Below are 12,298 nucleotides of genomic sequence, written 5' to 3'. Positions count from 1 at the left end.
TTGTTTGAAGGATGACATGCTAACATCACTGCTGAAGAACTGCTACACTGCTACCAATTCAATAAATTCTTCTCCCCCACAAGAACTTTGGTCAAGCTTACTTATTTTATGTATAGAGAAATCTAGTACATTGGCGAGCCACCCAAATTACTGCTCAGCCAAATACAGCAAAATCTAACAATTTGGCGAGAACCAGCCAGGAGAGACTGACAAGAAGAGAACTCACCAACTGCAACAAGAAGTAAACAGAGTTTTGGAGATTCTACAGTTTTTGTGTTGAAGATCAATAGACTGCGTCTGTGGACATAAGTTATTTGAATCAACTTGATCCTGTCTCAAAGATCTCTAAAAGAACTTAAAGAACACTTTTTCATAAGTAAGCAGATCATTTGATGTATGTAGTGTAACCATAATAACCAGTGTAGCACTGTTTAAGAAATGTTTGGCTTAGGCCTTTCTCTTGAGTCTGTAGGAACCTTTTAAATGATTTAGTTAATTCTCCTGAGACTGTAGGAGCTATAGAAAAAAGTGTTTATAGCTTGGTCCTGTTCTCTTGAGTCTGTAAGAATCATTTAAGAAAGAGGCTTAGTCCTGTTCTCTGGAATCTGTAGGAATTGTTTAAGAAACAATTTAGTCCGTTCATCAAGAGACTGTAGAAGCAGAGGCTTAGTCCTTTCTCTTTTTGTCTGTAGGAATTGTGTAAAAAAAACAATTTAGTCCATTTGTCCAGAGACTGTAGGAGCCATAGATAGAATTGGGACTGATGTTGCTGCAAGAATTTGGAAAGAAACAATTTAGTCCAGTAATCAAGAGATTGTAGAAGCATAAGCTTGGTCCTTTCTCTTTATGTCTGTAGGAATTGTTTAGGAAGCAATTTAGTCCGTTCATAAAGAGATTGTAGAAGCAGAAGCTTGGTCTGTTCTCTTTTTGTCTGTAGGAATTGCAAAAAAAAAAAAAATAATGTCCATTCGTCCATTGACTGTAGGAGCCTTGGAAAGAATTGGGACTGATGTTGTTGCAAGAATTCGAAATTCTTGACTGGGTGCTAATTCAGTAGCCACTATTGTACTTTTGAAATAAATGTTTTAACTGAGTTAGAAGATGATGGCATAAAACCATGAAACTACAAGTTTGTTTGCCTTCCATTAAACATACTGAAAGATATAATGTAAATTGTCTAAGGGACAAATTTGAAAATGTAATTCAGCCTTCTGAGCTAGAACTTAATTCAGACATTAAACAAGAAAAAATTAGCCTGAATGTAAATGTTTTGTTTTAAATGTAATTGAAAACTAAGCTGAGCTTTTAAACTAATGATTTGTCTGTGTAACTGAAAATGGTCAGTCTAACAGGCTGCTGAGAATTTAAATCTGAATAAGTACCTTTAACAGTTCTAACACCTTTTGTTCTGTTTTCACACCTCTGAGGGCACTTTTCCTGTATTTGCCATGGCTGAGTCTGCACAAAACAATGGCAATAGTCATGCATTGAGGCCAACAACAGAAAGACATAGGACAGAACCTCCAAATGTTACCATTGATCAGATGTTGGATAATCTGAATGCATATCTGGACAAAAGGCTGGAACTGAGGAAGTGCCATGATGACATGTGCCAGAAGTACAGCATCAAGTACTCAGAGAGTGGACTATGGGCTTTGCCGGACATTAAAAGGGCTTATGGAAAGATGCAGCGCTTAAGGACAAACACCAACAGAGATGGCTTGTCTGTAATTTTGCTCAAACAAATTCGACAGCATCTACAGAGATGTGTAACTGACAAATTACAACATGAGATCAAAGCAGAGAAAGCAAAGGTTCGAGCACTGGCTGAACAATTACAGACTGTAAAGAAGGACAAAGAAAGACTGTTACATGAGAATGACAAGTTGCTAACTTTGCTCTCCAAACGACTGGAATCAAAATCTTCAAGCAGCTCTGATAACAGTGATGCAGATATTAACACACATACTGAAATTACAAAGGACAAACTGAAGGTTAGACTAGCTCCTGTAATTATTAAGAACAGACGGACTGGAGTTGAAACTGAAAATGAAGAGGAGTATGACGAAGATGGTGAACGACGAACTCGCACAGTAAAAAGGGTGGTAAAGAAATATGTTCCCTACAGAACATACCAGCCAGCTACTCCAGAGCAAGTTGACAAACGGTCAAAAGAATTGCCAGATGTGTACACTGTAAAAAATGTCAGTGAAATTAACTGAAAAATTGTGTGAATTCATGACATCAAAATTTTGTAAACCAAAAAACAATGACATTTTGTTACATTAACACTCATATTTTGCAATTTCAAAAAATACTGTTGTAAAACAGTGAACCATCAATTTTACAGTAAGGATATGTTAAAACACCCATATTTATTTGCACATTTAAATATAAGTGCAATTTAAACAGAGAAAAACTGTAATATAAAAAGGAGTCTAATGCAGCAAAAAAGGGAAACATGTTACATTTTATTAATTCTATAATTTACAGATAATGTTCAATAACAGCAAAAATATTGTTAATATGAAGGATTAAAAAATAGTTTTGTATTATGAATTAAGTAGACCGGGAGCTGCCTTTCATGCCTCCGAAGTCAGCTGCCTAAGCTTTGGAACACAGCCTAGCTGGTTATGGAATTGCATTCATCCTACTGTAGTTATGTATTCCATTCCCACATAAACAGTTTAAGGGTTATTAAGTATAATAATTATTGATAAGTATTTTTAACAATTTTATTTCATTCTTAATCAATTGTAAATCAAATAAAAAAATGTTTTATTCATTTACAGAATAATTTCATTAATGATGCCTGTGTAAAATTTCCATGTAAATAAACATCCGTGTTTAAATGTCAAAATATGAGCTTTGTGTGTATCCCTGGAGCTTTGCCTCATCCACTAAGCATTCGGATTATCGCGCTTATTTTAACCATAGACTGTACAAAATATGGACGTAGTGTCCGTGACGTCACCCATTGGTTTGTGAAGAGCATTTTTGAAGCTTAAAGTATGCGGTGCCATAAACAGTAAAAGAAATGGAGACAGCGACCCCATTGGATTCAACGGAGACAAGTGAAGTAAGAAGCACGGTCGAGCGTACTGCGCAGACTCAAATCGAGCTTGATGACGTAGATGTGACGTGAGCAACCTGTCTGACAATTGTAAGTCTTCTAATAGCTGTGCCAAGAGAAATCTGAATCACCCACCGAATCTTGCAGAGACGGCGAGCGTGACAGGAGCACATTTTGGTAAGTATTTTGATGCATTATTTTTTCATTTTGCATAGCATTTATTTTAAAATTTAATGCCAGTACGACATATTCTACGTACGCTTCTCCTCCTGTCCATACGGTAAATTCTCTACTGTGCGACAGAGAGTCGCAGGTTATGACGCAATCCGTATCACTCGTGGATAACCGAAATGAGTAAAGAGGCGGGAGGTTAGTGAAGTTGAGGTGACTGGTTGCTAAAAGCTAGAGCTGTAATCGGGCCTTAAAAGTTAGGCCCGAAATGTCCGGAGCCCGACAGAATGCAGCCCGAACCCGAACGTACATTTAGATTGACAGCTTTTTAAAAGCCCCGAACCCGTTTACAGCCCGACATTATTTAAATGTGCGCACACACACAGCTTTTGTCAAGAATGAGAAATTTACACAGGTTTTAACATTATTTATTCATGACTAATAATCTACACGCCACTTGGAAGTTGAAACAAAGAAATAAGTAATCTGTAACATTGTAACATCTCATTCTAAATAGGCTTATGCAATACACTATAAATATGCCAATAAAATTATTATTTCTTAACGAATTAAATTAAGATAATACATTCTGAATTAAGATGGGTATTTGGCAATAACGAAATTAAGAGAAAGGCTCCGCGGGATTTGCGTCGGCACTTCTCTCCATTACTGCCAACATTAGTCTATCCTCTGTCTAAATTATGTATTTAAGACTCCATTCATATTTAGTTATACATTGAAAAACCTACTCACCAAGATTAGGCTACATGTTTTTGATGAGGAAAATCATAAAATCCACTGTAAATGAATTCAGCGCGATCCTGCGCTATACTGATAGTGCATCCAGCAGCATTGAACTTGACCGCTCATTTACCTCACAAAGCCGGAGCGCAAGCCCGAGCCCGTGTAAGCCCGTTAAAATGTTAGAAATGAAGCCCGAACCCGCCCGAGCCCGTCGGGCCCCGACGGGTCCCGTCGGGTTCGGGCAAAGATCTTCAGCTCTACTAAAAGCTCGATTCTAGCAGTGGCAGTTCACTTGTCCCTTAATTGGCCGCGCCCTTAATTATACAGAGCTCTATCTAAAACTTAATATAAATGAAACGGATGAGTTACAAAACAATTCACCCTCACAGTTGTCATGACGGGAAAAAATAGCACCAGGCTGTATCAGGCTGTAAACATATTTTCTACTGTAAAGATGGGCATTTTAACATGGAGGTATATGGGAATTGACTTCCTTTTTGAGCCAGCCTCAAGCGGCTAGTCGATGAATTACAGTTAAGTCACTTCTGTAATGGCTTTATTAAAGAAGAAACTAATTTTATTTATTTAAAATATAAAGATTTACAAACAAACATGGCTGCATAAAATGTGTTTCTTCAAAATAGGATACAGAAAAGATATAGCCTGAGGGAGCACTTAATACAGACAGGAACATGTAGACTTAGTAACAAAAATAAAATAATAAATAAATAAATAAATATAAAGATTATAACATGACATAAGGGGAGCATTCAGTCATTGTTCACAGTTGTGAAGTGCTTTAGGGTATCATATATTTTTTGTGCTTTAGGACCTTTCAATTTTTTTTAAGAATTCATATACATTTTCAGTTCGTTTAAAAAATAACAAATTTAGGAGATGATTTCACAATTCTACATTTCTATTCTAAGCTTGTTTGAGATGCACCTTGCCTCGCCTGAAATTTAGACTAGAGCAGACGGCTGCACTGGGGAGGAGTGAAAAAGGGCTTTTAAGTCGGACACTTCACCAATAGGCTTGTTTGAAATTAGCAAAAAATTTTATATTTTTTGTTCTTGACTTTTTACATTTATATTTTTAATGAATTCCTTTAAACTTTTGTATTGGTGTTGAATTATTTGTACTGTGAGCTGTTTCCACACATTTCACCTTGTTGAATCTCCTTATAAACATCTTAATGTAAATGTAAATGCATTGTTGGTATTTTCAGTTGCATCGATTTAATCCGCGATAAAAATACGCGAACGTGATCTCTTCTATTACTGACGTCTGTAGTCAACACAGCGATAATGCGAGATTCAGGGAGTGTCTAGTTTGCCTGCATCTTTTCCACTCCTTCCCTCATTGCGGCTGCCTACTCTCGCCTGCAGTAGTAAATGTGACGTCTCCTCGCAAAAGATCAAACTTCCTGCGGCGACAGGATGACATCAGAGTACCGCGAGAGCGATTCGATAACCTTACGGAGAAGTCTAATTTCGACTCGCTCTCGCAGTACTTTGACGTCATCCGGCTGTCAGTTCTTGCGGCGCCGCATGAAGTCGAACACACCTAGAGAGATCGGAAGATTGCTCCTTGGATTTTAACGAAGGTCAAGGGTCATAGCAAGCGCGATCGCCCCAGTGCATTCCATGTTGGTGAATGCTGACACGTGTACACGTGAACTTTGTTGCAGTCAGTGGTAAATTAACAGCTTGTTTTCGTAAAATTTAAAAGACAGTATTACACAATGATTGCAATCAAGGCTATTTTGCAGTCATAATAAGGATGCGTCAGGGGGGTCTATTGCTTAAAAATGATTACTTGTCGTTTTTGCAGCAAGACGCTAGAGACGTTGAGGGGTTATGTGCTGCACTGTAGAGTTCATAGAAACGAACCCCGCTGTTTTTTCAAATGTCTTGGCGCTAACTGCAAACGGACATTTTGTAGTTATGCAGCTTTTAAAGCTCATTTCTATCGGTATCACAATGAGTCTGCACCCGTTGTTACAGCTGCTGTTACAGATTTAAAATGTTCCATTTCATTGTGTGATCGACAATTTCACACAGTTAAGGAACTCGTATGCCACTTAAAAGGGCATATAGTTGAGGGGCAAGCTTTGGCATGTCCAGTAAAGGGTTGTAAAAAAACGTTCAATGTGAAATCAACGTTTACTGCTCATATGTCCAGACAGCATAGATCATGTTTGGGTGGATAGCATAAGTGACACTTACAGAAATATTGTTTCTCAGTCTTCTGCTGTCATTGCATGTAATGATGTTTCCCAGACCTCAAATGATGAAATGAGTGACAATGTTGAACTGCCACAGAATTTTAAAGAGTCATTTCTTAGGAATGTTTGTTTACTTTACCTAAAATTGCAAGGGCAGCTCCTCCTTCCAGCTTCAACAATACAAACAATTGTTGAAGAGATGCAAAATGTGCATGATCTAGGACAGGATTACACTTTAAGTGAAATACGGTCACTTTTACAAAATGATATGTGTCTAACAGAGGATATTGTCACTAAAGTTTGTGATTGTGTAAAAAATTCAGATTTGTTCTCTTTCTGTCATCAGGGACCACTGAGAACAGCATTTTCAAGAGCGCAGACATTCAAGCAAATGTTCAAGTACATAGAGCCTAAAAAGGTAAGCTTAGGAAATGATGAAAATATGACACAAAGGTTTGCATACTACATACCGGTAAAGCAAACATTAAGTAGCTTACTGCAGTCAGAATTCTGGAAGAATTCAATGTCACAAACGCCTTGTGCAACAGAATCAGATGTTTTCAGTGACATAAGTGATGGCAAAAGCTTAAAGTCCAACCAGTTTTTTTCACTGAAAACCCAGAATGCCTGAAACTAATTCTTTACCAGGATGCTTTTGAAATTGTCAATCCCCTTGGCTCTGCTAAAAAAAAGCACAAAGTTTTAGCAGTTTATCTATCTGTGGCTAATTTACCTGCTTATCTGCGATCCAATACTGATCACATGTCCCTTGTCTTACTGTGTGTAGAGAATGACTTAAAACAGTTTGGATATGCTAAAGTTTTCTCTGAGTTACTACAGGATTTAAAAGATTTGGAAGAAAACGGAATAACTGTAGATGGTAAAATGATCAAAGGAGGCTTGTTTTGTATTGCCGGTGACAATTTGGGTTCGCACAGCATAGGGGGGTTTACAGAAAATTTCAGTCGTTCTCAGTACTTTTGCAGGTACTGCCAAATAACCCGAAATGAGTTTCAAAATGATGACCCCAATGTTTGTGGTCCACAGCGTACCCCTGACAGTTACGATTCTGCTGTTTGTGATCTACAAACTGAAGACATTCAGGACTATAAAGGCATAAAGGTAAACTCAGATTTTAATACTCTAAAATCTTTTCATGTTTGCCATCCTGCTCTCCCACCGTGTTTAGGCCATGATATATTTGAGGGTGTGTTATCCTATGATGTTGCATTGTACTTGAAGTATTTCATTAAACAAAAGCAATGGTTTACATATTCAACTTTGAACCGGCGCATCAAGCAGTTTAAGTACAAAGGAGCTGATGCTCTCACAAAGCCATGTGCTGTCAACTCTGGTCTGGCCAAGCTTTCAGGGCAAGCCATCCAGAACTGGAATTTTTTTGAGATTGCTTCCCAGTGTTAATAGGTGAAAAAGTGCAAAATCCAGAAGATGATGTGTGGCAGTTAACTCTCCAGCTTAAAGATGTTGTTGATTTGATTTGTGCACAGAAGATTTCATCAGCACAGGTAGCCTATCTTGACATTCTAATCCAAGAATATTTGGAATCAAGAAAGTCTTTATTTCCTGAGAGTCCACTAAAACCTAAACACCACTTCTTGCGCCACTATCCTGCACTATTTTTACAATTTGGCCCCCTGATTAGACTGTGGACGATGCGTTTTGAAAGTAAACACAGCTACTTTAAGAGATGTGCTAGGCATTTAAAAAACTTCAAAAACATCTGCTTAACCCTATCTGAAAGACATCAAATGTTTCAGGCATATCTTTTAGCTGGACCAGGATGCAGTCAGCTTCTGCAAGTCAAAGACAGTTGCACATTTTACCCCAGCCTTTACAGTGATGCAATTAAACATGCAGTCAGAGAGTTTAGCTTTTCAGAAATTAATACTTGTGTATCCACAAACATAGTGTATAAAGGTACATCATATGAAAAGGGTAATTTCCTTGTGTCAGAAAATAATGAGACCATTGAATTTGGAGAACTTCTCATTATTTTAATTCAAAATGATGCCACTGTGTACTTTGTGATGGAAATACATAAAGCTGACTATCATTCTGAATACCATCTGTACTCTGTGACCAAAACAGATCACCAGGTTGCATTGTCTTAACATTAATGACTTGGTAGATTTTTATCCATTACCAACTTACTTTGTTAATGGCCATCAAGTCATTCCACTGAAACACAGCGTGTTGTTGAAATAGAGGAGAATAAAAGTTTTTGTTAACATAATATATGTGGGTGTAGTGTGTATAATAATTATATATAAGTATACACACACACACACACACACACAAAAAAAAAAAAAACAAAAAAAGAGTTGCATGTGTATATACATGTTTATATTTATATATAATTTATATTATATATAAATATTTATAATTTACATTTTTTTTCTTAAAATTATACATTTATGTGGGTGTGTATTTATATATACATAAGTATTTATATACAGTACACCCACATATATTATGTAAACAAAAACTTTTATTCTGCAAAACGATTATTCGCGATCGTTAGGCAGCAATACATACAACTTTAAAAGTATGAAAATATGAGTTTTGAGTAATGAGTTTTTATGTTAACTATTAGATGTGCAGACAATACTAAAAAATTGTCAAACACATTGTTTACTTAAAAAAAAAAATACAGCTCCACTTATGTGTAACAGTGTTCACTGAAAGTTCTAATTACTGCTTACTTGATTCCAGAAATGACTGACTCAGAAAGGACATTTCTACACACCACCATCACTGACATCTTGCCTGACCTTCCAGAGGTGACCAAACATATTTTAGAAGAGACCTTGCAGTCTCTTGGTGTGGAGACAAGGGATGACTTTAGGTTTATTGAAGAAGCTGTTTGGCTGTCAGCATTGAGGCCCAGTTCAAGCCCGCAAAGTCCTGACTGCTTTGAAACTGAGGTGTAAGTCAGGTTTTCACAATACAGAATATAAACCAGTGCCCATTGTAACCATAAATCATCTAAAAAGTTGGAAATATAAATTTTTTACATTATGATTATAATAATTTTTGTGTTTTGCAGGTCAGACTCCTGAAAGCAGCAGCTCATCTGGTGATGCCTTGCCAGGACCTTCAACAAGTTTTTGTTGATTTTCACCCCAAAGTTCACAATCAACCTCTCCCATCAGCTCCCAAAACCCTAATATAGACTGGATGGACACCTTTTCTGGTTCCATGGGGATAAGTTACCAGAGGAACTGATACAAATATTTGAAAGAGGAGGAAACCGACCAAGTCCACGTATGAGAGAAGAGAGATGGTCCGGATTGTGGTTCGGGAGATGATACAAAAAAATCGTTGCCAAAGTACGAAGCTTTCTAATGAAGTTGCCCAAGAAGATGGTAGCAAAATATCCTAAATCATCTGCAAGACGTAATTGAGGGAGAGGTGGTTGGGCTAGGTGTACCACTCTTTGGCTAAGCAGTTGCAGTACAGGATAGAAAAGTGTAAAACGATGTACAACCCCAAAAATAAGGAAAAGAAAAATGTTGCTCTGATGAGTGTGACACCGATGAAATCTCTCCAGAACAGAGGGCCGCAATGCAAGATACTTATGGCTGCATTAACTGGCATTTAAAATTCCTGCCCCTTGGAGAGACCGAAGAGAGCCAGCGAGAAAAGAAAGAACAACTGAAGAGGATGTTTCTGCAAACTGAAACAAATGCAGAGGAGGTCAAGCATCTAATGAAGTTGACTTTCTATACACAGCGTAAACAAGTCAACCAAGGGGAAAATATGAAACATCTCCTCAAAGAGTGGCCATTTTGGTTCAGCGAGCTTGGCATGACAGTCCACTTTAAGGAACTTACTGGAATTGGGCTTATAGAAACTTTCACACGGAATGTGGTTCTGAAGGGGAAACGACGACTCTTGAACTACTTCAATACTGTTGGTGTAAACAAGAACAAAAAGTTCCTACAGGCTGTAACGAACTTGAAAGTGATCAGGGGAGAGCTGAGTGATGGCTCTGAAGATGTCAAAGAGATGTTGCTGCTTTTGTTGTCTTACTTTAATGATAAGGAAGACACAATGTTCTGTTATGTGGAGGACACCTGCCTGCCAGAGGAAGTACCGATGGGTCAAGTTCATCTGACTCCCAGCCTTGTTGTATGTGGTAAGTACATTTTTTCCCGTTCTTTTAATTTGTCTTGTATCTCAAATTTTTTCATCCACTCCTTGAGGTATTTGTACACCCCAGGTGAAAAAGTAGTACACTTCCATACTTAAAGTGCTCTATTTTCGCACACTAATTTTGTACTTAATATACTAAAAATTCATCTTTAGTACTTTTTAAGATGTTCTTAAGATTATCTAAGTGTTCTTCACTGTGCTATTTTGAGACACCATGAATATGAACGAAAATGCACTTTTAACATACTATCTCTGTATTAAAAAATTTATTTATTTAACACTTGTATTAAACTTGAACCCAACTTTCATACAAAGATGGGTTCAAGTTTCCTACAAGTGGTACATAAATACATTTTTTAAATACATTTTTAGCACATTTTAGTTCATATTTATGGTGTCTCAAAAAACACAGTTAAGTACACTTAGATGTTTTTAAGATTATCTTAAGAAGTACTAAAGAAGAACTTTTAGTATATTAGGTACAAAATTAGTACTTGAAAATAGAGCACTTTAAGTACACTATGGAAGTGTACTTCTTTTTCACCTGGGACATTGGAATATTGTTGTGTGCAATGTGTTTTGCTGTATGTTTAAATGTAATTTTTTTCCTTTTAGGTCGATCGTGTTTTTTTCTGCGAAGCGGTTCATGCTATGTGTGGATCAAAACCATTGTTCACAACAATATCCCCTCCTTCATTTCCGCAGTGTGCTTGATGTTTGGCAGCTATTACTGCTTTAATATACACTACCCATCACAGCTGGCATCAACTCTTGAGTTTATGCAGAGGTATGTGTTCTTCAATAGAACTATTTTGCTTTCTTGTTCTGAAAAAAATTACGGTAGCTGGCTGCTTGACTTAGGGCTACGGGGACTTTTTATGATTATATGTGGTTAATAGCCACTGTAGTAATATTTTCTTATTTAGGGTTAGGTTTAAAACTTTAAGGCCTGGTTTCAAAGACAAGGCTTAGCTTAATGGGATAGTTCGGACAAAAATGGTAATAAACTTATGATTTACTCACCCTCAAGCCATCCAAGATGCATATGTCCCTCATTTTTCAGACAAACACATTTCCAGTTATTTTTAAAAATGTCCTACATCTTCCAATTTTAAGTGTACAAATGTCAGGTCCACCTCCTTCAAACCCAAAGAATGTGCCTCTATCATTTTACAAAAAATAAATCAAAGGGATCCAGGGGGATAAATAAAGGCCTTCTGAGGTTAATCCATGATTTTTCTCTTAGAAATATCCATATTCAAAACTTTACAAAGAAAAATGACGAGCATCTGGTAATGTCACCCTCTTAGTCTCCTCTGCATTCAGGAAAGTGTTTTAGCGTAGTGTACGCACTTATTGTTGCAACATACCACAAATGCGGAGGCAAAACAACCCTCCACATTTGTCATAAGTCACTAAGAAATGTGCGTACACTACACTAAAACACTCTTCTGAATGCAGAGGAGACTGAGATGGCGGCATTATGGCAGGTTACATATTTTAGTTTGTATAGTTTTAAACATGGACATTTCTCTTTCAAAATCATATCAGTTACCCTCAGAAAGCCTTTATTCGTCCTCCGGAGCTGTGTGGATTACTTTTGTGAAGGATGGTTGCACATTCTTTGGGCTTAAAGAAGTTTGAGCCCATATTAATTTTTTATAAAGATTGGAATATATAGAAATTTTTAAAAAATATCTGAATATGTGTTCGTATGGAAAAGTAAAGAGATACAGTTTGTCATAAAAGTGAGTACACCCCTCACATTTCAGCAAACATTCTAGTATATCTTCTTGTGACAATACTACAGAAATAAAATGTGTATATATTTAGCAATGTGCTTGTTGTGTAGCAGTAAAGATTTATTGGCTTCAAAAAACAGACGCATGAGTGCTGCAAACATTGCT

The 12,298-nt window shown here is 37.0% G+C and overlaps 1 long non-coding RNA gene across 1 annotated transcript; it reads left to right on the top strand.

Annotated features, from left to right (window-relative positions):
• Window positions 1-5,252: 5,252 nt before the first annotated feature.
• On the top strand, window positions 5,253-9,086 carry LOC122140230. Its single transcript, XR_006156921.1, has 4 exons — window positions 5,253-5,684; window positions 6,562-6,633; window positions 7,263-7,337; window positions 8,949-9,086. It is a non-coding gene; the product is annotated as an uncharacterized LOC122140230 (long non-coding RNA).
• Window positions 9,087-12,298: the final 3,212 nt, after the last annotated feature.

This window comes from Cyprinus carpio, chromosome B17, assembly GCF_018340385.1.
Source record: "Cyprinus carpio isolate SPL01 chromosome B17, ASM1834038v1, whole genome shotgun sequence".
In the NCBI taxonomy this organism is placed as follows: Eukaryota; Metazoa; Chordata; class Actinopteri; order Cypriniformes; family Cyprinidae; genus Cyprinus; species Cyprinus carpio.
The sequence above is the reverse complement of the archived record's forward strand: the minus strand, read 5'-3'. Positions and strand labels throughout refer to the sequence as shown.